General features: G+C 37.8%; 1 pseudogene; it reads left to right on the top strand.

Annotated features, from left to right (window-relative positions):
• Positions 1–4,288: 4,288 nt before the first annotated feature.
• On the top strand, positions 4,289–4,411 carry LOC146006031 (5S ribosomal RNA; annotated as a pseudogene).
• Positions 4,412–5,646: the final 1,235 nt, after the last annotated feature.

The following is a 5,646-nucleotide window of genomic DNA, read 5'->3' as shown; positions in this document are numbered from 1 at the left end:
GCGTGGACAGGTCTAATGCGTGGTTATCCAATCTTGTGGTTCATAAGAGAGGTTATGCTAAAGTGATAGTGCTTGTTATTAAAATCTATATAAAGGTAGAGGGCAGTAATTGATGATAGAAAGGACCTTATAAGAACGGGGCAATTTCGTAGCTTTCATTAAAACCATCTGGATGCATGGTTTTAAGCTCAAATATCCAGAACATCTCCCTTTGTGAAAGTTTATTAGCCAGGTCCCCTCCTCTTGGGCCCAGTTTGACGTGTTCTATTGCCTTGAACATGAGTCCCTCGGGGTTGGCATCATGGTGTGTCAGAAAATGTTTGTAAATCGCATGACTGTCCAGTTTATTTTTTATATTTCTGCTGTGTTCTTGTATGCGTAATTTTAACATTCGTTTAGTTTTCCCGACGTATTTAAGATGACAGGTACATTCCAACAGGTAGATCACTGAGGATGTATTGCAATTTGTGAAGTCTTTAATTTGGTATTCTTTGCTGTTGTCTGAGTTGGTGAAGTTTTTTCTATTTGGGTGTACATGCTTACAGATGTTGCATTTACCACATTTATATGCTCCCTTGCATTTTGGACCAATTGGATTATGATTACACTTTGATGTTAGGAGACTGGGTGCCAGGATGTCCTTTAAGTTTCTGGATTTTTTGAAAATGAGTTCAGGACGTTGGGGGAGTATCTCTTTAAGAACTGGGTCCATTAACAGAATGTTCCAGTGTTCGTTTAATGATTTCCTTATTACTGGTTCATGCTGACTAAAGGTTGTTATGAAGGCTGTGGAGTTGTTCTTTTCCTCCTTTGCTTTCTATTGGAGGAGTTCTTCTCTGTTGGTATTTTGAATCCTGTCTGTAGCTTGATGTAAAATGTTCGAGGGGTATTCTTTTTCTTCAAACCTTTTCCTGTACACTTCAAGTTGTTTGTCGCATTCCTCCTTATTACTGCAGTTCCTCTTTATCCTATGGAACTGTGAGTACGGTATGTTCTCTTTCCATTTGCGTTGGTGGTTGCTTTTGAAGTAGCTGTTGGTATCTACTGTTTTTACATAATTGAGTGTATTGACAGTTTTATCATCCCCTTTCAAAACACGGTCCAAGAATTCAATTTGGTTCTTATTGATATTGGACGTGAATTTGAGATTCATCTGATTATTTTCTATATGTTTCAGAAATTCATTGAACAACTCTTCCGTGCCATCCCAGATAATTAAAATGTCATCAATGTAACGCTTGTAAAATTTTATATTCTTTTTAAAAACGTGATCCGTGTAAATAAAACGTCTCTCCCAACTCCCCATAAAAAGATTTGCAAAGCTTGGGGCAAAAGTAGTCCCCATAGCTGTCCCGCACTTTTGTAAAAAGAAGTGGTCTAAAAATTTAAAATAATTGTGGCTTAAGATGAATTTCTTCCAGAAATTCTTAACACGCACTTATTTCCATCTCGTGTTCAATACATGTATAAAGGGACTGAACGTCAATGGTCGCCCAATAAAAGGTGTTGTCCCATTCAAAGTTCTTTAAAAGATTTAAAACTGTGGTTGTGTCCTTTAAAAATGCCGGAAGTTCCTTAACATATTTGCTCAGAAAAATGTCCACATATTCAGACAGTCCAGATGTAAGGGAGTCGATTCCTGCCACAATAGGGCGGCCCGGTGGATTTATTAGGGTCTTATGTATCTTGGGCAGGAAATAAAAGATAGGGGTGGTGGGGTTTGTTTTCATCAGGAACTGATACTCTTCTTTGCTGATCACATTATTCCGAAGGCCCTGTAAAAGAAAACTACGTAGTTCATCGGTGTATGGTTCTGTGGGATCCTTTTTAAGTGCCGTGTAGGATACTGTCCCCCCCAGGAGTCTGTTTGCTTCTTTCTCATAATTTTCTCTGTCCATAATGACAAGTCCCCCCCCCCTATCAGCCTGTTTAAGGACCAATTCTTCGTTGTCCTTCAGGTTTTTTAGTGCTTCCCTCTCCTTATTAGATAGGTTCTTTTGTTGGATGGGTTGTATTTCATTTTCGCAAAATTTTTCTTCACTAAATCGAAAAAGATATTGATGTGGATTCCCTTTGATTCGATCGGGTAATACTTGGAAGTGGGTTTTAACCCTGATTTCGCTCTAGTTTCATAATTGCTTATTGCCGCATTCTCTTTTCTTGCAAAGTGTCATTTGAGTGTCAGTTTCCTGACAAATTTGTTCAAGTCTATATACGTTTCGAACTTATTCATTCCGCCTGTTGGTGCGAAGCTGAGTCCCTTATTGAGTAGTGTAATTTCTGCCGTTGTCAGTTCGTGTTTGGAAAGGTTGAAGATCCCTTTGGGTGGTACGGTCACTGTAGATTTCTTTTCTTGTGGTCTTTTCCTCCTTCCGCTCCGTTTTCCTCTTCTTCTGTGTATCTTCTCTTGAGTGGTGATTCATGTTTGATGTTCTCTTTCAGATTCGTTCTTAGATTTTCTCTGACCCGTGTGGCTGTGTCCGATGACAAAAAATTCTCCTGTTCACCTGTAGATTTTAGTCTTTGAAGAGGTGTATACCTGTTCTGCAATCTGATGTTCGGTGTGTGTGGTGATCCATAGTTACGATTGTGGAATTTTGACGGTTTATTTAAGTAGGTCTGGTTTGTTCTTCTTGTGTCGAATCTTGGTTGTCGGGTATTGTCCGTGAATCTACTCCAATTCTTGATTTTTCCCAGGTCGTAGTCATTTTTGTCTCTTGCTAATTTTTTCTCTTTGTTTTTTATTACCTCCTCCTCCATTCGTTCTATCTTTTTGTTAAGTACTATTTCGTTCTCTTTGAAGTTCACCTTGTCTTTGAAAAGTATTCAATGACTATGCTTGATCCATGTCATTAAACTTTCATATGTGACGCAATGAAATTCATCTTAAGCCACAATTATTTTAAATTTTTAGACCACTTCTTTTTACAAAAGTGCGGGACAGCTATGGGGACTACTTTTGCCCCAAGCTTTGCAAATCTTTTTATGGGGAGTTGGGAGAGACGTTTTATTTACACGGATCACGTTTTTAAAAAGAATATAAAATTTTACAAGCGTTACATTGATGACATTTTAATTATCTGGGATGGCACGGAAGAGTTGTTCAATGAATTCCTGTAACATATAGAAAATAATCAGATGAATCTCAAATTCACGTCCAATATCAATAAGAACCAAATTGAATTCTTGGACCTTGTTTTGAAAGGGGATGATAAAACTGTCAATACACTCAATTATGTAAAAACAGTAGATACCAACAGCTATTTGCACTTCAAAAGCAACCACCAACGCAAATGGAAAGAGAACATACCGTACTCACAGTTCCATAGGATAAAGAGGAACTGCAGTAATAAGGAGGAATGCGACAAACAACTTGAAGTGTACAGGAAAAGGTTTGAAGAAAAAGAATACCCCTCAAACATTTTACATCAAGTTACAGACAGGATTCAAAATACCAACAGAGAAGAACTCCTCCAATATAAAGCAAAGGAGGAAAAGAACAACTCCACAGCCTATATAACAACCTTTTGTCAGCATGAACCAGTAATAAGGAAATCATTAAACGAACACTGGAACATTCTGTTAATGGACCCAGTTCTTAAAGAGATACTCCCCCAACTTATTTTCAAAAAATCCAGAAACTTAAAGGACATCCTGGCACCCAGTCTCCTAACATCAAAGTGTAATCATAATCCAATTGGTCCAAAATGCAAGGGAGCATATAAATGTGGTAAATGCAACATCTGTAAGCATGTACACCCAAATAGAAAAAACTTCACCAACTCAGACAACAGCAAAGAATACCAAATTAAAGACTTCACAAATTGCAATACATCCTCAGTGATCTACCTGTTGGAATGTCCCTGTCATCTTAAATACGTCGGGAAAACTAAACGAATGTTAAAATTACGCATACAAGAACACAGCAGAAATATAAAAAATAAACTGGACAGTCATGCGATTTACAAAAATTTTCTGACACACCATGATGCCAACCCCGAGGGACTCATGTTCAAGGCAATAGAACACGTCAAACTGGGCCCAAGAGGAGGGGACCTGGCTAATAAACTTTCACAAAGGGAGATGTTCTGGATATTTGAGCTTAAAACCATGCATCCAGATGGTTTTAATGAAAGCTACGAAATTGCCCCGTTCTTATAAGGTCCTTTCTATCATCAATTACTGCCCTCTACCTTTATATAGATTTTAATAACAAGCACTATCACTTTAGCATAACCTCTCTTATGAACCACAAGATTGGATAACCACGCATTAGACCTGTCCACGCATCTACAGTCATACCACATTACTGGTACACGCCCAATCTCGTCCGATCTTGGAAGCTAAGCAGTGCTGGGCTGGATTAGTACTTGCATGGGAGACCTCCTAGGAAAATTAAGTGCTGTAGCTAATGCTGGTGGAGCGATGGTCAATGTTTCTCTATGAACAATACGTAAATGTGGTCTCGAAGTGAGGTTTAGCATATATATTTTTAGTCATTAGCATTATTGTTTTTAGTCCACTAATAAAGAAATTCGCTCTTACTTATTTGTAGCACCTTTTTATTCGTAAATGGTACATCACTCATATAGTCTCTTTCATATATATATATAATCTAGCACTAATATATTACCACTTTTAAAAATAGTGCATGTAATCATGTAACCTAATATAACCTATTTAAATAACACCCTATGGTTTACTAATATTATTGCACCTGTCACCTACTGCACTGGTCACTTTATTGTTTAACACTTATAAATTTAATATAAAATATCCATAGGATTTATGTCACTGTACATTTTATCATTATTTTTAAATCATTTAAATTACTCTGTGCAATTGCGAAAGTATAACATAACTAGCCGTATAAGTTCATTCATATGCTCTTTTTTATATTCTATGTAATGCCGTAAGGAAAGTCCCATGGAAAATGGCCTCCGTTAATCACAAAGCCTTAATAAACCCACAGTCTCCAGTAAAATGGCGTCCGCAATATGAAAACACTGGAGAAGAACAACGCGATTCCCTGACACAGACCTCAAACAGAACACTAGAGGATCGGGACGCATACAAAGATGAAACAGCAGTCGCATGCACAGTTAGCGTGAACCGGGTCTCTGACAGTTCTTCAGAGCAGCTGGATGGCTTGAACTAGAACAAGCAGACGCATATGCGGACGCATGCGCAATAGCCCTCATTGGACACCGGAAGTGTGGCGGAAGTACCGCACACATAACTATTAAGATTATTTGTGGACTTTTGAAATGTTTTTTGAACAGCTAGCAGGATATTTAAGAAGTTATTCCAGCGATTTAGAACATGGGCTGTGTGTATTCATGTTTATTAGGTCTGAAAACCCTGATTGTTATTCATTAGTAATTTATGACAGGAAGTGATGTCAGAATAGGAGCAGGAGATATACTGGTATAAATACAGGTCAGGTCTCAGTCTACTTGCATCCCTTGATAAAGTCAGAAAGACGAAACACGTTGGGTCACTCTAGCCCTCCTGCCTCATCTAAAGATAAGCACTTTATTTGTTTTTTTGCACCTTGAATACACTCAATAGATCCATTTATTCTGAGAGCCTCATCTCTGTTTTTAGGATAGGAATCTCTTTAATTGTCTGTTTTTATTTTTTCTA

This window comes from Crinia signifera, chromosome 5 (assembly GCF_055691185.1).
Source record: "Crinia signifera chromosome 5, ASM5569118v1, whole genome shotgun sequence".
Taxonomy (NCBI): domain Eukaryota; kingdom Metazoa; phylum Chordata; class Amphibia; order Anura; family Myobatrachidae; genus Crinia; species Crinia signifera.
This window is presented reverse-complemented; position numbering and strand designations above follow the sequence as displayed.